The sequence below is a fragment of the Triturus cristatus genome, chromosome 10 (assembly GCF_964204655.1).
Source record: "Triturus cristatus chromosome 10, aTriCri1.1, whole genome shotgun sequence".
Taxonomy (NCBI): Eukaryota; Metazoa; Chordata; class Amphibia; order Caudata; family Salamandridae; genus Triturus; species Triturus cristatus.
Genome location: NC_140593.1, coordinates 911,058,151 through 911,080,342, shown reverse-complemented (window position 1 = coordinate 911,080,342; position 22,192 = coordinate 911,058,151). Strand labels below are relative to the sequence as shown.

The following is a 22,192-nucleotide window of genomic DNA, read 5'->3' as shown; positions in this document are numbered from 1 at the left end:
TTGACAGAGAACTTGTGCATGGTATCTATTAAGAATTGTAGGCCAACAGGAGTGTGACTGATCAGTACGAGATCTTCGGTGTTAAGTAACTTTGAAACTTTTTTGGGGTGTGGGAGCTGCATTTGTCTAGCTCAAGCGAGAGGTCTGACATAAAAAGATTAAACAAAGTCGGGGCCAAAACACAGCCTTGTTTCAGCCCCTTCGTCGTTAGTATCTTTCTAGATAGACGGTCGCCTGTTCCAAACTTTATTTGTACCCACATATCGGTATGGAGGAGAATCAACTGAGTCAGGAGACTCAGTGGGATTTTTCTTTTGAATATTTTATCCCATAGTTTCTTCCTGTCACTGTTATCAAATGCGGATGAATAATCAATTAAGCAAATGAAGAGTGGTAGGTTGGCATCTTTAGCAGCGTCTATCATTTATGGAAAGTATGCCTGCTGCTCAACTGTATATACGGTTTCATCCATGAAAGTTATGGTCATTTTGATTATATATGAATGTATGCATATTAAGTGTATTGGAGTTAATTATAGATATATTATCTTTCTGTTTTCGCAGCACAAATATGTAACAATACCTGGTGCTTATTCCAAAATGTTGATCGTAACAACATACTGAAAAAGAAAATATAAGATCTATGGATGTTACTTCTAGGATTCACTGTATTTTGAATAATTGTACATTAACGGGCACATGCATCAAAAGAAAAAACGGTCGCAAACAGGCAGATGCATCATCCCAAATGGAGAAAAAAAAAAAAAGAAAGAAAAAAACCCGAAATTTAAGTAATCTCTAAATTGCGTTTACTTAAATTGCGATTGCATTTAAGTCATCGCAAATTGAGATTCCTTAAATGCAATGCATTAAAGTAATAAAATTAGCGATTTCGCTAATAGGGGGCGCAAATTACCGTGAAGTTGAACTTCATGGTAATTTGCAAAACCTTTGAAAAATGCACTTTTGTGCATTCTTCAAAGTTTCATGTTGCGCACACACATATGTGCACAGGTCAATTTCAGGGGTGCAACAGGGTGCCCTTATGACACCCTTGCACCCTGAAATTGCATGTGCAATTTGCGAGTACCTATTGGTACTCGCAAATTGCTCTTGCAATTTCCCATTCATTCCTATGGGCCTGTAGGCCCGAAGGAATGAATGGGAAGCTATTCCTTATTTGTGAGTCGCAAATAAGGAATGTGTAGTAATCGCAATTATAGCGATTCCTACATGCATAGGATTTTGCGAGTCCTTAATTGCGAATCTTTAATATTTGCAATTAAGGACTCGCAAAATCCTAGCTTGATGCATGTGCCAGTAAATGGTTAATTTGCATGGTATATCTGACTAGATGTACAATTTATTGTTTTCAATAAGCCTTAATGTATTCGGGAGGTGGGTGAAAAGCGTGAATATAGGTTCCTGTATTGTCATTATAGTTTTAAAGAATTGGTTTGGAATGAGGATAGGTGTTGGAGGAATAGGGTGTATACATAGTGATTTTTTTTATATTTTGTTTTAGCTCATCAAGAATGGTTATGAATTGTGATTCATATATAAGGGTTTTTTCTATCGTTTATTCTTTTGTTACCATATGAATATTCTGACTAACAACTTAGGTGTGCTGTTATTTGTATACTTTCTTCCTTTTTCTCCTCATTACTGTCTTTTCAGTCTTAAGAATTGTTGGGAATTAGTCAGTGAATTTAATGGATTTTTATAATGATCTGTATTTTGATACTACATGAATTTTCTGACTGGAACAAATTAGATATGCTATATGTTAAGGTTCTGTTGTGTCTGATTTTAAATGTCTTTACATCGGATAGGCAGACTGTGCATATTAGAGTAGATTGGTCACCTATTTTTTATTATGTTAAAAAAAAAAATCTACTAATTGATTGGATTTTTTAAATTATGGATATTCTTTGAAATCTGCAGCCCTGATGAAGCTTTGGGCATAAGAGCGAAACACACTGGCTACTTTGCTGTTTGTTATGCCATTTATCAGAACAACAGAAAAAGAATAATTCTAAAGACTTTGGGACTTCAGGAAGAGACTTTCACTGTTTTTCTTGCCTAACCATATTGTGATGATCACGTATACATATGCTATGTCTGACATGCTCTAAGATGGAGGACGCCATACTGGCACAATACTACAGAGGATCAAATGACCACTGTTGGGCCCTCCGATAAAGAAAATAAAAATAAAACAAAATGGGTGTGGAGAGGCAACAGGGAAGTGGGTGGCTTGAGGGGAAACTCAATGTCACCGAACGCTAGGGAGCAACAATGAGAAGGGAGTGTCATGGAAGCAATGAGGAAGTTGAGGGTGTACGAAAAAATACGCTGAACAGGACCGGTATAGGCAAGGGAAGCAACAGAGGAGCTGGCTGTGTAGCAACCTAGAGCGCAAGGTGAGGTGCAAGGTAGAAAGCAGCACATGTGGAGGGCACGAAAGCACCTACACTGCCATGGACTTCTGAAAGAAACAGAAAAAAAGCAAATTCCCTGAATGTAAGCCGTGGAAAGACAATCAGAAACACAATGTAACAGCTTCACTCCAGGGGAGGAAGGAACAAAAGAAAAGGAAGAAGAGCCATTAAATAAGAAGCAAGCAACTGAGAGACAAGAACGTCAAACAATCATAAGCAACTGTGTGATCCAAAGCCCATGCTAAGTATTGGTATTGTGCACAATAAAGCTTGACAGTAGACAGCTAAAGCTGTGTGTACGCAAAACAAGTATTGGCAAAACCAATAGATCTAGCCTATTCGAGATTTATTGGCTTTGTCAATGGGTTTTTTCGCCATTTTGAAAGCAAAAGGAAAAACAAAGTTCTATGATGCAGCCACCACTGAATGAGTCATTGAACTTTTATTTTCTTTACTTTGTCATGTTGCAAAGCAGGACTACCACTAAAAACATTAACTGTCCTTACTGCTGGAAACACACACCATTTTCAGGGCCTGCTCTTAATATTCCAGGCATGGTCAGCCATCGAAATAGCAGATTTATCAAACAGGAAAACGAATCACAGAGGATGTAGCATTCTGGCCAGAGGTACTGACTTGGAAACGGATGCCAAGTTTGAGTCTCTGCGTCGGCTCAACATTCTTGTGATTTTGGTCAAATCACCTAATCTGTCCATCTTAAAAAAAAATAAAAGAATGTGACCTTCTGTAATGTAACTGGTGCTCTTGTGAAGTGCTCCAGTACCTGCAGGTCGAGTTTGCACTATATTAAACTGCAAAAAAAAGCAAAAGAGCCAGACGTTAAAAGTGAGAATCAGCGCTTGCATAATAGCCCGGCCTGACTCCTCCGTAATAGAAACGAAAAATAATGACATAATAGCAGAATCCTCTGATCATTTGTTAAGCTAAACTACTTAAGTGTAGCTGAAGAGCGCTTAACCTCACGACAGTGGAATAGATGTACAACAAAATGTGCTCCATGCAAATTTTTGCAGAAATAACTGTTATGGAGTTATACCTTAACAAACAAGTTACTTACCTTTGGTAACTGCTTATCCGGTAGAGACTATCTAGCTGCAGATTCCTTACCTTAGAATTATCCCCAAGCGTCAGACTGTTCCCGGATATCTTTACGCAAGCAGTACCCCTGCGCCGGTTGGCGGCGTCGTTTGGCATAGTCTGCATCAGAAGTAATGTGCGCTGTGCCTATATAGGCGCCACCCCAGCATGCTAACCACAAAGAACACTGACCACTGGTGTGGGAAAACATCCCTCCCTGTCCGTAGAAATCCATTTGCAGAGCAGGGTGGATCGTTAAGGAATTTGTGGCTAAATAGAGTCCCTACCAGATAAGGAGTTACCAAAGGCAAGTAACTTGTTCATCTGATAAGAGACTTCTAGCCGCAGATTCCTTACATTAGAATAGATATTCTAGCCATTTTAGCAATCCAGGTTCAGGAAAAGGGGCCTTCACCATCGATAATATTGTGGCGCTAGCATACCTGGTGGAGCAAGCAAACCATCCTAAAAATCCCCCTCTCTTTGCATGCTTTGTTGATTACACCACTGGATTCAGTAGTGTGGACAGGCATATACTCTGGAACAAATTATATAGATGTGGAATACCAAACTGATTGCATCATGCAATGATCGCGATTTAATCCCCAACTCTGGGCGAGAATCAAGCTTACACATAATACAGCCACCAGAAAAGTTTACACTGATCAAGGCTTAGATACATGTCTGCTTCCTCGCACCTGTGCTTTTCAACTTGTATGCCGCCAATCTTGGTCAATCCTTAGAAGCAATTCTGCTTCTTCCTAGAATGCCAGACGCGCCTATATCTAATGCAATACACGGATGATATGATCCTAATTGATCACACCAAGGTGGAAATGCAGAAAGAACAAACTGGTGGTGACCTGTTCCAAGACAAAGGTCATCATACCTGGGCGATATACCAATAGAACAAGCATCAATGGAGATTAGGAAAATTGACAATACAGACCGCCCTTCGGTACAACTACCTGGGTGTATAGGTTGCAACTAACGGAAAGCCAAATTACACATAACCCACATTAAGGATAAGGGGAAGGCAGTTTAATACACTGCAAATGTTACTCAAGCCTGCATTGTCCCTCTACAGAGGCAATAGAGATGGTAATTACAGCTAAACAGCTACCAACCATGTGTTTGTTTTAGCAGGAGGCATGGAGTAGGTGCAATGTCACACCTACATGCAAATGTTTCAACTACCCTCATACACCTCAAACTCTTTAGTGCGTTTGGAACTCGGACTGAAAAATCTAAATCCGTTAAATAGGTCTGCTTTCATCAAGTACTATCACAGAACACTTACGTCGGCACCAAATACAATGAAAGAGGTAATGAAGGGCCGATCCATAGCTGGAAAGTACCCTTGGTCAGACTACTTGACTGACGCATGCACAAAACTCAATCGGTCTAGGGAAAATTGGAAGCACACACCGGCTCTGCCTGTGACATTAAAGGCAGTGCTGAAGGAAAAAAAATGAATGTCAAGGCAGGAAGCTATCAAAACTATAGAAGCCAATTTTAACATCAAGCACATATCAAAATTCATACAAGAAAACTTCCATCCAGCCATATCTGAATAGTGCCCTAAGGAAGACAGAGCTTCAGGACATCCTCTATGCATGACTCATGGTACTCCCAATTAAAGATCTAAATGGAAGACGGGAGTCACTAGCTAGTGCTAGCTTGTTGTAAGCGGGTCGCACAGAGGACACGAACACGGGAGGATGGGGTGAGGCGTTTTATTGAAGGTTCACAATAAAGTTCGCGATGGGTTCTCCCTCGGTGGTAGGATGTCAGGGTCGGGGCGCTGTTCTTGGTCCTCGTGGGCTAGCGTCCCTCTTCTCTCTTCTCCCGGTTTCCCGTAAGGAGGGCTCTCGCCGTGCCAATGGAAAGAAAGAAGGAGAGGTGGCTGTTAGGAACGAGTGTTCTGTTTATCACGCTGTATAAGGGAGGGGAGTGAGGGTAATAGACTCGTGATAAGGTGCTCTCCAACGAACGGTCGTGAAGGGGGTGAGTGAAAGGGAGGACGTGCAGTACTAGGTACGGCGGTAAGCGGCGGCGTTCAGTGGCGCTCTCTCCTCTCCCGCCTCCCGACCCAACCCGTGAAGCGATCCCGTACCTGGGATAGCCACGCACCTCCTCCTGGGGCGTGGCTCGGCGGAGCGTGAATGCCGCGGTCTCCTGCCTCGGTTCCTCCTCGCGTCCTCTGCTCCTCTTCGGTCCTTCGCTTCGCTCTGTCCCGTCTTCTTCCTCCGGTTCACCGTCGTGCTCTGTCTCCTTCCGTCCTCCGGTGTCGTCACACGCCACTGTCTTCTTCTCGCGGGTTCTTATTGGCGACTGGCCGTCTACGGTGGAGTAGAGGGCGGGGCTATCCTGGAAGACGTCCCAATTAAAGGCACAGTGTTCCGTGCTAGTGACGTCTGACGTCTCGGCTGGCCACGGGTCGTCCTGAGGGACACAAAACAAGTCACTGGTCAGTTCAGGAGGGGACCACCATTCTCCTCCTTCCAGTACGGAGTCCGGGTGGTCCCCGTGACACTTGTGTAGACAATGTCACACGAGGGCGGAATCCTTGGAGCACTTACTATGTTTTTGCCAGGTTCTTCTAAATGCACAACACACTTTAGTAAAACCAGTATTTCTAATTAACAGTGTGTGCAACTGTAGGGAAGTAAAAGACCTACTCTTCTCCACAGAAACTCCGGTAGAGCTCGCAAGACTTGGGAAATATACTGTCGTAACCCAAAGACTTCTAACAGGTTAACGTCTATAAAATTGGGAAGTAACACACAAACTACCAGGCCGGAGAAATTGCAGGGAAGAACAAATGAACATCAAAGTTGCCCAGCCGCTGCATAAAAATGCTGCACTTCTTATTAAACCACAGTGTACCCTCTTTGATGAGGCTCCACTCTAGTTAACAGACTTTCCAAGATCACTTTCAAGGTTAAATCGTGTAGCAAGCTGCCCTTTTGGGGTACTGACCCTGATTATCTACACCCTAAGGGATGCAAACAAGAAGACACTGTGCCACATAAACGAAAAGAGAAAATCAGTAACCATTTTAAGACCTGTTTAATGTATGTATGTAATGTTGTGTGTGTCATTTTTAAAACCCTGGTAACATTTTATTACTATATTCAATACCAGGCTCCACTATTTTAACAAGAACAGTGTGCACATGAATGTAAATTGAGGCGTTTTGGAATAAATTCTTCTTTTGTAACAATTTTAATGAATTGAACCAAATAAATAATCATTATCATTACCAAAGCAATACCATCCCTGGAGGTAGGTCTGCAAACCACTTTAATACAAGGAAATTCTGCAGGACCCAATGGGCAAAATGCCTGACTGTCCAAGCAGTAGAGTTTTGTGAATGTGAGCAAGGAGCCCCAAGTTGCTGTCTGGCAGACGTCCGGGGCCAGAACGTCACATACTAACGCAGTGGTCGCTGCTGGGTCGTTTCTTAGCCAATGCGTAGAAGATCTTGATCGAAAGCACAATCCATCTAGAGATGGTCCACTTCTGCACAGTCCGTCCTTTCTCCGCTCTGAAATACCCTATGAAGAGTTGTTTGTTCACCCAGAACTCGTGTGCGGTCAAGGTAGAACGACAATGCTATTTTTAAGATCAGACGGTGAAGTCACTCCTCTTCCTTAGAGGAATGTGGTGGAGCGTAAAAAGTAGGCAGAGTGATAGACTGACCTAGGTGAAAGGGAGTGACCACTTAAGGTAGAAAGTAAGCTCTCGTACAAAGCACCAGCTTGTCTGAGTAGATGTTCAAGAATTACGGCTTTGATGATAAAGCCTGAAGCTCACTGACCCTCCAGGCAGATGTAATTTCTCCAAGAAATGCCATATTGATGGTAAGAGCCTCAAAGGACAATTGTGCAAAGGCTAAAAAGGAGCACACATCAGGAAAGTGAGGGCAAGATTTAGGTCCCCCTGAGGAATAATGAAAGGGGAAGGTGGAAACAAATGCTGAAAACATGTCAAAGATCTATTTACAATAGGTTATTTGAAGAGGAATGGCTGCTCCGGCAACCGCAAAAAAGCTGAACTAGCAGAAAGTTGCAGGGAGCCGAGCCCTGCCAGGCAAGAGAAAGAATGAAGAGAAGAATCCGACAAAAGGGGGCAGACAGAGGATCGAACTGTCTTTCTGTAATTCATGCCACAAATTGTCAGCAACTGCAGGCATATACCGTCATGGGGGAGGTACACCTGGTTGCCAAGATAACGTTACACACTTCGAGAGCAGGAAGGCGAAAAGTTGACCTGTTCGGGTGCAGGACCCTCCCCTGCTGCTGCAACAGAAGATCCTCCAGAAGGGACAGCCAGATCAGAGGATCGATTGCCTTGCTCAACAGCTCAGGATATCAAACTCTTTGTGCCCAATCTGGAGCCACAAGGATGACTTGGACCCAGTCGACCCTTAACTTTGAGAACTCTTGGCAGGAATGGTATGGACCGAAAGGCATATAGGAGGCCTGAGCTCCACTCAAGACAAAAAGCATCTCGAAGTGGAAGCTGCCTTGGAAACTTCAGGGCACAGAACTGCTGAAATTGCAAGTTCTGGGCGGCGACGAACAAATCTAACCAAGGCTTTCTCCATTGCTGAAACAGACTTTTTGCACAATCTCCGGATGGAGAAGCCATTCATGATCCACTAGGCATCTTCGGCTGAGTTGGTCTGCTCTGGCATTCCAAGGGCCCGTCAGGTGTTGAACCACCAGGGATATGTCCTTGCATGGCAGCCATGTCCAGAGACGCAGACCCTCCTGACAAATGGTCCACGATCCCACCCCACCCTGCCTGTTGAAGTACCAGATAGCGCTGTTGTTGTCCGTGAACACTTCCACAAGCCTTCCCTTGATGGAGGGTAGAAAGGTTTTCAATGCCAATGTGAACGTTCAGAGATTCAGCAGGTTGATGTGGAGTCCGGATTCCGCCGGGGACCAGAGTCCTCCGATTTCCATCTCTCCCAGACACCGCCCCCACCCCATTAGTGATGCATCTATCACTAATGTCAGGTCTGGTTGGGGAAGGGAGAGGAGCCTGCCGCTGACCCAATCACTGTTTGTAAGCCACCACTGCACGTATTTTGCAAACACTTGAGGGTTTGCGGGGAGTCAAAAAGATGTAGATCACTAGTTCCACAAAATTCAAGTTTTGAATTATATATTTATTCCACAAATTAACATGGTTAGTGAGTACATTACTTTCTTTTTAGAATAGTTTATATGATCAAAAGGACAAACATCAATGCAAAGAGAAAGTCATAAGTACATGAACTTTGAAGTTGCCATAGTCCTTGAAGAAACAAATCGGGAGTACATGAACCCTGAAGTTGCCAACACATGTTTTGCAGACTGAAGCTGCTTCTCCAGGGCAAAAAAAGCCTTCTATGAGTATAGTTCATTAAAATACATTTTGAGATTCCAATAGTAATCCTGTATCAAGCAATGGCCAAAAATGAATAGGGGTCAGATTTTGATACAGCATAATATTCTCTGTCCAAAGTTGAATTACAATGCACAACTAATCCAAAGATGACAGATCAACTCAAAAATGTAGTGCATGAATACAAACTGTCAAAAACATCACTTCTAAAATCCCATGATGACTCAGGCTGATTATGAATCCAAACTCACTATAAGCGATGAAAACATCCATGTCTTTTGCCGTCCCCTCAGAGATCTGGACAATGTCAGAGATTCCCCTGGTGCTGAGCCAACTTGAACTTCAGGTCCCAGTGCAGAGCCTGCATATGTCAGTGGCACGTCTCACCAGCAGGATACAGGAGGCCATGAGGTCCAGCAGTCTCAGAGTCAGTCTCACCGAAAACATTGGACAGAGGCTTAAACATTGGTATCATAGCCTGAATATTCTGGACTTGCTGTTCAGGAGGATAAACTCGAAACGACACCATGTTCAGAGTGGCTCCGATGAAAGGGAGCGTCTGAGAGGGAGCCAGCTGTGACTTTGGCAAGCTGACAGAGAACTGCAGCAAGTGCAGGAGGTCTGCTGTAATCTAAAGTAAATGGATAGGACAGTATAAGTAATGCATGTCCAATGCTACCATCCAGTCTCGTGGGTAGAGGGCAGACGGGATCTCCGCTAGGCTGAGCATTTTCAACTTCTTCTCAAGGAAGAAACTGAGAGGGCACAGGTCTAGGATAGGACAAAGGCCTCCATCCTTTTTGGACACCAGAAAGTAGCAGGAATAACAACCATGACCTACTTATGGAGCCTGCGACTTTTCTATTGTTCCCTTGGCCAACAGAGCCGTCACTTCCTGGCAGAGATGACAGGTGATCCTCCGTCAGCCTGTTGCAAGTTGGTGGCATGAGTGGAGGTGTTGTCATGAAGGGGAGGGAGTAGCCCCTTGGGACGATCTGCAAAACCTACCTGTCCGATGTTATGGACTGCCAATGGGACAGGTGATGGCGAATCCTGCCACCCACTGGGTGCACATGATGGTAAGAGGGCAGATTAGGAGGGTTTGGAGGCTGTGGCTGCAGAGGGGGTGGTGGACTGACCCAGTGGCTAGCTGCCTGACCTACAGGGTCTGTAGATACCACGTCCTCAGCCACGCATTGGCTGTGAAGCGTGCGCGGAGCAGTGGCTGAGGAGATACAGACACAGCTAGAAGCCCCTTTCGTGGCCACATATGGATGATTTGGGGTGGCAAGGGGCCATGGAAAGCTTTACAGCAATGAATACGCCTGGTCTCCGAAGGGATGGGAGCCATGAAAGGGCATGTCAATAAGCAATGCTTGGACATCCACAGGAAAAGCCAGTTGTCCTTAAACCAGGCATGGCGGCGTAAAGCTACTATCTATTAAAGAGCTCTTCCCATTGAGTTGGTCATTTCTAGCCACATTGTATTGTGAACTTTGCCACATCCCTCCCGTCTGCAGCAACCTGAGAGAGTATAGCCTGGGCCTTCTTCGGGACCGTTGGCAGCACCTGCACAACTGTATCCCACAAAGCGTGGAAATATTGGCCCAAAACATATGTGGTGTTCACGGACCGCAGTGTTGAGCTAGTGGAAAAAAACATCATCTTCCAGCCTCTTGGATACCCGATCTGGTGGTGCAGTTAGTAATGCGTCAGGATTTACGTGAGAGGGGGAGGCTTAAACTACCAAGTTTTCCAGGGTAGGTGTTTTGTGAGGAAGTTTAGGTCCCCTGGAGTGGGGTGGTGGCAGCTGGCAATCATCCTGTTTACAAGAGTCCATGTGATGGGCTTCGGCAAAGTGCCAAGCAGGATGTCAGTAAGTTTCTCATTAAAAGGGAGAAGCAGTTCTGAATAGGATACTCCCAGTTGAATCACTTCCATCAAGATGTTAAGCTGGACTCCCATCGAGAGCAAGATGAGGTCCAGGACCCTGTCCGCACTCCTCACCACCACTGCCAAGGAAGCTCCCTTACTACGTAGCCATGGCAGAGGGAGAAAAAATGCCAGTATCTGGAGAAGTTTCCCGTCCACCAGCTTCACCCACATCCTCACACCAATCCAAGTTGTCATAAGGCTAGTATTCCTCAGCGTCCAGTGACCACACCACTTCTTCCGAGTCCTAGCCCAAAAGATTTGGGCTACAGCCAGGAAGGCATGGCTCTACAATATATTTATAATATGACTTACGTGACCCATTGCACATGTAATATAAAGACACTAACAGTTGCACATACTAATTTACGTGTACACACGCAAAATTTGTGTGTGTATATTTGTGTGCACTATTGTACAAGTGTCTTGCATGGGTGCTGCTCCATACCTCCTGTACATCTACACATGAACTATTGAAGTTTGTGAGTGGGGTGCCACACACCACCCAAATTATGAGCTTAACATACGACAACGGATTACACTTCTGCAGTCACCAGAAGATATTTACCATATATCACACAAACAAAGTTTACAAGTTTACAGTTTTTATGTTGTAAATTTCTTTTAACACTGCTTTAATCGGAGTTGCCTCACTCGTTTATTTTTGTGGCTTCACTGGGGCACTAGTTGGCGATGACTTTGTCGCCAGGGCACTTCAAACTGCTGTGGCCTAAAAGGGGTCCACAGAGACTTAAATGACTTGTCTTCTTCTCTTGACAGATCACGCATAAAATTAGTTTATTAAAGCTTTTGAAACTATTTGTTTAATGTCCTTTTAAAATAATCCTTGGCCTTAAAGTGTTTAATTTATAATCTATATAGTGCATTGTTTTAGAGCTAGCTGGAAGCATTGAATAAATGTAACCTTTCCCACTGGTGCTACCCAAAAAAGTATTTTAGCCCTTATATAGCCAATTTGATTTTTCACTCCAGGCACTTTATTATAATTTTGAAGGCACTATAGATGGGCGGTATTAGTTAGATGAAGCTTTGAAGGCGCTGAGAGTATACAGCTTCGGGGTCAGTCGTTAGTTTCCAGTTGCTAAAACCCACTTTCTTCATTATGCCATGTGCGGATGCATAATAGTACCCTACAGACACTCCCTTGAAACCCTGATGTCATAACGTTATGAGGCAAACACTACAGAATGTTTGGGCAGCCTTTATATTTGGCCTGAAAGTGTTTGCTTGATTATTTGAATAATGCATCGCTTTACAGATAGCTGGAAGTATCTAATACATTGTACATCTTCCACTGGTGCTTGTCACCGTTGTTTTGGCCTCTATATAGGTTAGTCTTTATTTTTCACACCAGGCGCTTTATTTACATTTTCGAAGGTTCTCTAAATGGGAAGCTTTGGTGAGGGTGAAGCTTTGAAGGGGCTATGGATGTGTGCATTTGGTGACAGTCGTTCGTCACCAGTTACTAATAACTACTTCCTTCATTATTCCATGTGCAGACACATAAAACTACCCTGTGCACACCCCCTTGATTTCCTGGGTCATAACGTTCTGAGGTAAACACTCCGGAATGTTTGGGCGGTCTTTAGCTTTGAAATGTAACCTCTCCTACTGGTGCTGCTCCCCCATCCTTTTGGTCCCTATATAGTTTATTGTTTATTTTTTACACCAGACACTTTAGTTATAGCTTTGAAGGTGGTGTAGATGGGCCGCTTTGGTGATGGTGAAGCTTTGAAGACTCTATAGATGTGTGCATTTGCTGATAGTCGATCGTCACCAGTTACTAACACCCACTTCTGTCATTACACTCCAACCTACATTTCATGCAACATATTTATGCTGCACATATATCCACTCAAATTCAAAACACATAATTACACTTCACAAACCAATTCTATGTCAGGACCGAAGGCGAGGATTATGCCTTCTTTCTTCACTTTATTTTTACAGCATAGTGAAAGAACTAACAAAACTACGTTTCCCATGAACCATAGGGAAAAAGTAGTCATTTGTAAACAACCAATCAAATAAAGAGACAACGTCCAATCAGGGTCTGTAAGGCTCCACATAGTCCCTTGTTAGTGTCCTGTTCTCCTCTTTCTTCGCTGCTGCGCAGCCAGTTAAGTCCCCTTACATTCTTCTCAGGTTTGAGGGGGGCTTGTAATGTAATGTTTTCACTGTTATTGTCGCTATTTTTCACCTGTATGGACTTGTGTCAAGCGCGTTTGGTTTTAGGCGGCGCTGCTTTTAATTGGTCGAGCGCCGAGTTTGTCAGTATTTACTTATGATCTTCGTGCTTCAAAAAATTTCGACGCACTGTTTAACGCGTATTGCGTTGGTCTTTGACAGATTTTACCACGGGAGCGAGAGTTTTCCCCTCACTCCTACGCGGTATTGAGCTGGTGTGCAGGCTTCGGTCCTCCCGCCGCCTGGGGGCACGGGAGGCAGTGACTAGCGCGGCGCGTCTCTGCGGTTTTCAAACCGTCTTCCAGAGGCGCGCGCGCGATTCCTAAACGGAGCCCTGGTGCTGGTGGACGGCCTTCACGGTCCGTAATCGGCACGCGAGCCATAGGCTTTGCTCGCTGCCGTTTCTTTTACTGTTAACGCTCGTCCCTACATGTGAGGGGGTTTACGAGTCTGGTATTGCGCATAAGCGCGCTGACGCCTCCCTGGGAGGTCTTGTATTGGCCTTTAGGCCTGCCATTGAGGGGACATTTCCAGCCCAGATTTTATCCTGATGTGTGCTTCTGAAAAGGTTTGAACCAGCTTTTGTCCCCTTAGGGCCAGTCACCCTATATAATTGTGGTTAAACCACGCTAAAATATTTTTTAAACTGACACCCATTTTTGTAACGATTGCCGTTGGGGCATAGCTATTAATTTATCCCTCCCTTGATCGTAATGGAGTATTACGACGACTTCCATGAGGAGGAGGAGGAGGACACCTTGGCAGACATGCCTTGGGGTGACGCTTTCTATGAGGCGGTTGATACCTCAATCTACAGGGCAGTGGACCAAGCCATTGCACTCTTAGAGGACAGGCTAACAAGGAAAATTGAACAAGCGTTCTTGCGCCTGGAGCGTAGACCAGCTCCTCTACTTGCCCCGCTCTCTACTTTTCCAGATAACACGGACCCTCCCCCAACTAAACGCCCTTGTGCACCGGGGGTAGACGTAGACGCTTTTGAGCGCCTCAAGCAGGCTTTTATTGATAGTCATCCTGCCAGAGGTTCTGGGGTGTCCCCGTCGCCAACCCCTCCCCTGGGGTTGCCAGGCCATTCAGGGGACCCCGATTCCAGTCTGTCTTGATCATGGCTTCCCTCCCGGCCTTCCCAGGTTCCTCAAGATCCTTCAGTGCCCTCTGATCGCAGCCACCTCCAACAACTTTAAGTAGGTTAGATCCTAATGACATTGTGCACCCCCGTTCATCGGACTGGGTGCCAGACGAAAATGTAGCGACGTATGTCGCCGAGCATATTAGGCGTCCTCTAGAGAAAGAGGCGAGAAATTGCCTGCAAGCGGAGTGTCCGCGTCCTTCCATGGAGGGTAAGGTAGCGCTTACACCGGAGATTGACCCTAGAATGTTTACCTTTTTACAGAAATTTATCAGAGATCCAAAAAAGGGAATTGATCGATCTTGGAGGGCGTGCCAAGATAAACTCTTGGATGTCTTAGGTCCAGCCGTTAAAATCCTGGACATGGCGGAGGAAGCAAAAGCTTCGGTTTCCATGATCTCTCCCGAGACGCTATCCGGCTGGGCTCAGCGGGTAGTAATTTTTCTAGGCAATGCTAACTGCGCCCTTTCCACCGAACGGCGTAGGTCCCCCCTTATCAAAATAGACCCGAAACTCTGTTACCTGGCAGATTCGGAGGTGGGTGCCATTGCCCAAGGAGGACTGTTCGGTGAACCCTTCATTAAGGAACTGGGCAAGTTTGTCAACACCTTTACCTCTTTAGACAGGGCCCAGTCCACTATTAAAAAAGTGTTCCCTCGTGTTTTTCGAGGGGCCGGTCGAGGTAGGGACCGCTCGACCAGTCGGCAGAATCACCAAACCGGCCAGAGTGGCCCCGGACAGTATCAGGACCAGTCCAAATTTGGCAACTTCTACCCCACCAGAGGTCGCAGAGGAAAAGGCGTTCACCCTTTTTCCCCACAAAACATGGGGGGGTGGCTGGCCAGTTGTTACGAGGCATGGTTATCCATCACACACGACGCGTGGGTGCTTCAGACAGTGAGGGGGTTCCATACAGAATTTGTCGGAATGACAAATGCAGCATGCCCCTCCACGGCACATTCAGTTTTCACTACACGATGCAGGTCTGGTGGACGAGGAAGTGTCTTCACTTCTCCACAAAGACGCAATTTTGCGCGCGTCGCTCCAACCGCGCGGGTTGCTCCGCAACATCTTTTAGGTCGACAAGACCGACGGGGGCAAACGACCAGTTATAAATTTAAGCGAATTTAACGAATGGTTGGTATACCGCCATTACAAAATGGAAGGGATTCACCTCCTGCGAGATGTCTTGCGCCCCCAGGATTGGATGGTCCGCTTGGACCTGAAAGACGCTTATCTGGTGATCCCGATTTTTCCACCGCATCGCAGTTTTCTCCAGTTTGCCTGGCGCCATCAGGTTTACGAGTTTACGGCTCTCCCTTTCGGTCTCTCTTCAGCGCCCTGGTGTTTCGCCAAGGTACTCAAGCCGGTAGTGGAATTTCTGAGAGCGCGAGGCGTCAAACTGATTGTTTATCTGGACGACCTCCTCTTGATGGCGTCCTGCCCACATCTTTTGACGGAGCAACTTCAAATGACAGTGACTCTTCTTCAGAATCTCGGTTTTGTGATCAATGGGAGAAAATCCCTCTTGCAACCGGCTCAGTCCGTTACCTTCTTGGGGTTCGTCATAGACTCAACCTCCTCCACTCTGAGTTTACCGGCCAAAAAGCTTGCAAAGATTCGCCACGAGTTGCGATGGGTTCTGGCCATACAGCGGGTGTCGCTTCGTCAGTTGGCGCGATTAGTGGGGCTCCTCTCGGCTTCCATTCAGGCTATTTTTCCGGGTCCTCTCCACTACAGGGCCCTCCAACGCCTCAAGGTGTACTTTCTGCGCAAAGGATATCCGTACTCCCACAAAGTCAACTTGTCAGACGAAGCGCGGAGCGAAATACAATGGTGGTTAACCCACATGGAGGCATGGAATGGAAGAGCGATCTTCGGGGCTGTTCCGCATCTGGTTAAAGAATCCAACGCGAGCAGACTTGGTTGGGGCGCACATTGCGGAGACCTTTCCACGGGGGGCTTGTGGTCTCCAGAAGAACAGAAATTACATATAAATTGTCTCGAACTTCTGGCAGGCTCATTTGCCGTAAAATGTTGGACGAGAGATTCCGTGCAGTCGTGTGTGCTCCTAAAAATGGACAACGTGTCAGCAGTCCGTTACATCAACCATTTAGGAGGCACCAAGTCGAAAGCTCTGTCGGACCTAGCGGCGAGTTTCTGGCAATATTGCCTGGACAGTCAAGCGTCCGTCACGGCGGAGTATCTTCCGGGCCGCGACAATGTGGAGGCAGACTTCCAGTCCCGACACTTTCGCGATTCCAGTCTCTGGAAGCTGGACCGCTCGGTCTTTGTTTCCCTCAACGACCTTTGGGGTCCTTTTACGGTGGACCGGTTTGCGTCCCGCCTGGACCACCAGCTCCCGAGGTTTTGCAGTTGGATGCCCGATCCTCGGGCGACGGCCACGGATGCGTTTCTCCAAGATTGGAGAAAGGAACTGAGCAATGCGTTCCCTCCTTTCGCGATGATCACCCGGTCGACCGCTCAGGTCCGCAGGCAACAAGCGGATTTAGTCTTAATCACCCCTCTGTGGAGATCTCAAGTGTGGTTTCCAGTTCTTCTGGAACTTTCCTGGGATTTTCCAATCGTACTCCCCCGGCTTCCACATCTTCTCCGGGGTCCGGACGGCTCTCCTCACCCTCTGATATCCACGAACTCGCTGTGTCTCATGGCGTGGAGGATTTCAGGGGTAGATGGCAAACCCCGGGACTTTCGCGAGTGGCTGAGGAGCTCATCTCCAAAGCTTGGGCGGACAGTACAGTTAAAAGGTACAGGTCTGCGTGGGGCAGATGGTCCAGTTGGTGTGTGCGAAGGGGTTTCGATCCCTTGGTCGCGGACGTGGTCCACGTTGTGTATTTCCTGGCGCGCCTTGCGTCAGTCGGAATGGCCTACCGGTCGATTAACACTTTCAGGTCGGCCATCTCCTCCGGCCATATTCCGGTGGCTGGATCTCCTGTGGGGGAGCATCCTTTGGTCTGCAGACTCTTGAGAGGCATTCGTCTCTCCTTGCCGCCGGAACCACGTTATTCGGCTTTATGGGATGTCAATAAAGTCTTAAATCTTTTTCTTTAATGGCAACCTAACAGGTTTCTATCCCGTAAGGAGTTGTCGGCGAAACTTGCAATGCTCTTATGCCTGGTGTCTTGCCGTCGAGTGTCCGACGTCCGGGCTCTGGATATTTCTAGTCGTATGTTCACTCCAGATGGAGTGACTTTTACCCTTTTACGCTGTACCAAGTGCCACACGAGGGTCATCTCTTACCCTGAATTCCCTGACTCTCCTAAACTTTGTGTAGTTTGCTGTCTCAAAGCGTACGAGGAAATGACGGAGGAATACCGTCCTCCGGGAGAGCGTCAGCTTCTCATTGCGCTCCGGAAACCCTTAAAAGCGGTTTCCTCACCCACCATTGCTAGATGGGTTTGTTGGGTGATGTCGGAAGCGAGCATTAGCCTCAGACTGTTTGGTGCGCATTCTGCAAGAGGAGCTATGGCTTCTAAAGCCTTCGGCTTGGGTGCCCGCTTGCAGGATATCCTCAATGCGGCGGATTAGTCCTCGGATCCCACCTTCAAGCGTTTTTACTTCAAGCCAATTCTAAATATGGCTCATCTGGTTGTGGGCAAGCTTTAAACTAGCATAATCCTCGCCTACGGTCCGGACATAGAATGAAAAATAACCTAACTATCGTAACGGAAAGTTTCAATTCTATTAAGGACTCGGAGGCGAGGATTATCCCGCCCTATGCTCTTGGAAGAGACCCTCCCCATATGGAAGTAAGTATATATTTTGTCTTCTGGTCATCCCTTTGTGGGAGGCTGTTGGGGGTTGTGGCTCTGGTGAATTGCTGTAATTATTCAATATGGCTGAATTTTTTCTTATACAAATGACTTCTAGGGTTCTACTTTCCTCTGGTAATACTCCCTCGTTTGTTGCAGGTTCGGATACCCACAAACAAGATTCCTAAAGATGAGGATTGGGCTGTCTTCGCGCTCCGAAAGAGGAGAACAGGACACTAACAAGGGACTATGTGGAGCCTTACAGACCCTGATTGGACGAGGTCTCTTAATTTGATTGGTTGTTTACAAATGACTACTTTTTCCCTATGGTTCATGGGAAACGTAGTTTTGTTAGTTCTTTCACGCTGCTGTAAAAATAAAGTGAAGAAAGAAGGCATAATCCTCGCCTCCGAGTCCTAAATAGAGTTGAAACTTTCCGTCACGAAAGTTAGGAAATTTTTCATTCCACTTCACAACATGCCACATAATTCCACACCATATAACACAACCCCACAGCATGCCACATATTACCACTACAAACCATGCCACATAATTCTACACAATTCAATGCCACACATGTCTGCACCACACAACATAATTACACTCAACATAATACAGCTAAGCACCACAAAATTACACTACACATAATTAAACTCTGCTTAATACAACACAAATACACCTCACATACACACACTGTATGGCACATACCAGCAATCCATATAAATCCACTGCACACCATGATACACAATTTAAATAGGCATAATTTCACTCAATGCCACTCCTCGCAATTCAACTACACACATTTACAATGCACACCACATAATTTCACACTACAGCACACATTTCAAATACACAACACAATTCTACAGCACACATTTCAAATACACAACACAATTCCACAAAACACCACGTACCTCCAATACACACCCAGATTTCCACATCATGCCACAAAATGTAACAGCACACCACATACAGCAACTCAAAAAGCCACTCCACAACACACAATATAATTATATATATTTAAGTCCATAATACACATTCACACTCTACATAAACTCAATACCATTTAACAACTTTCCACAGAATTACACACCACCCAATTTCACAACAAACTATTTCAATACAACATATCTCTCCCTAACACGTCTACCAATCCTGTAATCTCTTCCCCACACCCACTACCCCTCTCATGTCTCTCACACTTCCATTACACCTTTATCTTGTAATGCCACTGCCGCCTCTTATCCCTCCCTAACACTACCTCTCTACTCTCTGTACTGTCTACTCACACATACCACCGTCCTATACCTCCTTACGCTGTACACTGGTTCATCTCTCGCCTCCCTCTCCCTACTGTGTGACCCTCCCACTCATCCTTCTCTCTCATACTCTCTCACACCTCTCCCTCGCTCTCTCACACACACTTCCCATCTCTCTCATAGTGGTTCACTTCAGGAATTCAAACACAGTTTCTTTCCTGTACCTTTTCAAAGTTTCAGTCCCTAAAACCCACGCTCTCTTTCTTTTCCTAGGGTATCTTCTGCATACACAAAAGTACCCTCTTTATGAATCTGTGGCCTGCTCCACCCTTCTTTCTCTCTTTCACACACACTGTTTATGCTCCTCTGTCTCAAGTTCATTCACCAATTTGTGCACAGACTACCCATCCCTTTCAGTCTTCTTTTCTACCTATTCTCTGCAGGTCGCACCCCAACTCTTCACCAGGTTACATAATTGCACTACACAAATACACTACGCAACACACAATTCCACAACTAACAATTCCAATACAACCAACATAATTTCACTCCAAACCACATACATCCACTACACTACAAACGAAAATACATAGGTAAAAATCATTGTCATTTACAACGCCAATAGCTCTAACTCTCACATGCGAGACCTATTGCATTGCAAATGCTTGTACTTTATTCTGGGTAGTGCAGCTTCGACAGTTCTAAGCTGTGGGAACATTTCACAGCTCCAGAGTGTGAAGTGGCAATTTGTACACAGGGTCACTGCAAGTATTTTTGGTCAAACAATGTAATGTTATACCCTGGCAATGGTTAGTTTAATAAAATCGATGCATACATGCATAAATAATGGTTAAAGGGAAGGCTTGATACTCCTTAGCTGGTGCTGCCTAATGTTGCCTTAAAATAGCAGTGCACATGTCCTGCATAGTTTTGTGAAATAGGTGAAGACCCCATAGTTTTGAGATATCTTTCCATCATGAGCTCTTGTGTGCAGAAAGTTGTTCAAGTACTCCAAGGTCTGATGGAGGAATGTCCGAGATGTCCTTTATTAACTAATTAAATGCATTGATGTCCTTCTACCTGCTGCCACTTCATTCCCACCTAAGTTAGCTAAAGTAATGTCACCTGCTGCAAGTGCACGCTCATGAAACCCTGCTCCACCTTTGAATGGCAAGCTTAGACCATGCACCTGGGAAGATTGATGAAGTGGCTATGGGGAACCACTTGCAAAAAATTGCTTAAAAAAATAAAGTCTATTAAAAAAAAAACTAACAACAAAAAAAAAAAACACAGGCCAGATGTGATTTTTAAAATTGTTCTTTGCCTCCTATGTGACTGTGGCACAAATTGGTTAAATCTTTTTAATGTTGTTTTTAGCTAGCTTCTTTAGGTATTTTGCCAGGCTGAATCAAATGCTTGCATGCTTAAAATGTGTGTTGCACCTCTTTTTGTTTTTTGTATTAGTGTTCATACTTTTATTTTTTTGGTTACTTTCTACTTGAAACAACAGGTACCATAATTTTAGGTTTGTCCTAGAGACATCTTCAGCTGTTTCTGTCTTTTAAAAAAAAACACACATAAATAGCTTGGCTAATTCACCATCACCCGTTGATCTAGTCAAGTGCTATTCACGTTTTGTGTCCATCTTCTGCAGGCCACATCTTGGGGCAGCAATAACTCTCACAAGCCAATAGGTTTTGCCTATGCAAGAACTATTGGCTTTGTCAATGTTTTTAGACATGTTGCACAGTAGTGCAGGTAGAGTGGAGGGCATACATTGGAGTGGAACAAAGTGAAGGGGCACAGAGTGTAAGAGTAGAGCAGGCGGGTGTACAGCAGAAAGGCGTAGAGTGGAGGAAAGTGTCAGAGTACAGTGGCATATGTATGGTGCGGTAATGCACTGCCATTACTGGAAACACATTTTTATTGAAATGACCATTACATTTGCATATACAGACATAAATAGCGCACTGGTGTGGATATGGCATCACCTAGCGTATTGATCTGTTATGATTGCATTCTAAAATTTGCTTCCAGTACACTTCAGAATTACAAAAAATGTGCTTAATTTGTGCCATCCTAATTCGGATATATATTCTGAAATATCACAGTTCATTTACAGACATGTATATGTTGTGTAGTAGAAAAAAGCCTTTAGTAAGTAAGTAAAAGTAATTTGTAGAGCGCACAATACCCAAAGGTGTTACAAGGCTAGCACAGCCCCAAAGCTAAGACAGAGGTAGGAAGAGCAAATGGAAAAGATGATAAAACCCTACAAAGAATCAGACTCTACAGATATGGCCTTGTTAGACTTGCTCTTAACCATTGCAGGTAAAGTCATACTTACAGAATGGAAGACCTTTCACAATCTATCGTACCACACCTGGTGGGCTTGGGTCTCTTATCTCTGTGGGGCTCATACATCACTCTTTGGTAAGAATTCCGTACCACTAATCTCTAGTAGAGTTTGGCGGTCCCTTGAATATTACATTGTACTAGGCTCTCAGGGTTCGCTGACCCTTTCCACTATTGATTCTAAGGATCATGCTGGAGTCATGTGAAATGAAATGAAATGAAATGAAAAGGGGTTTTATTAAGCGCGACTGCTGCCCAAGGGCATCCAGGCGCTAAGATAGAAAAAAGATAGTACCTCGTGGTGCAGTAGCTTTGGGGGTAGTTATTTAGTGAAGAGGAATGTTTTAAGCTTTTTACGGAAAGATAACAGGTTGGAATTGTATCTGAGATATAGAGGGAGAGAGTTCCATAGTTTAGCTGCATTATGGGAGAAGGACCTACCTCCTGCTCTTGATCTCCTGATCCTGGGAGCTTCAGCCAGGAATGCATTGGCAGAGCGGAGTTGTTTACTGGGGTGGTAAGGAGAAAGCAGGCAATAGTTGATCTTTGGGCCGGTTTTCCAGAAGGCCTGGTGAGAGAT

The 22,192-nt window shown here is 45.1% G+C and overlaps 1 protein-coding gene across 3 annotated transcripts in view; it reads right to left on the bottom strand.

Annotated features, from left to right (window-relative positions):
• Positions 1-22,192, bottom strand: part of SETD2 (SET domain containing 2, histone lysine methyltransferase) — a 1,034,666-nt gene that overhangs the window by 956,458 nt on the left and 56,016 nt on the right. Inside the window, exon 2 of one of the 3 annotated variants that reach the window (XM_085628742.1) lies at positions 22,054-22,180. The exons of the other annotated variants lie outside the window; for them this stretch is intronic. The gene's annotated coding sequence lies outside the window, so the exon portion shown is untranslated. The remainder of the gene's footprint in view (positions 1-22,053; positions 22,181-22,192) is intronic. 3 annotated transcript variants of the gene reach the window in all.